Here is a 246-nt window from a genome sequence, read left to right as displayed (position 1 = left end):
CTCAGACACCTTCTTCTACCTCTTCCACTTCATCCGCTCTTCCACTTCTCCCACTACTTCCTCTCCCCCTTCCACTTCTTCCATCGCAGCTGGGGCGCCGCTGACACAAATGACACGGACACGACACCATCCGCTGCCCTGCGCTTCCCACAACTTCGCTCTTCCTTTCCCTCGGCGTTTCTGCCTGGTTGCTCGTCGGCCTTATTCTCCTCATGCTATTCGTCATTCCGTCTTCCTGCCGACTTG

Source organism: Penaeus monodon, chromosome 23 (genome assembly GCF_015228065.2).
Source record: "Penaeus monodon isolate SGIC_2016 chromosome 23, NSTDA_Pmon_1, whole genome shotgun sequence".
Classification (NCBI taxonomy): domain Eukaryota; kingdom Metazoa; phylum Arthropoda; class Malacostraca; order Decapoda; family Penaeidae; genus Penaeus; species Penaeus monodon.
This window is presented reverse-complemented; position numbering follows the sequence as displayed.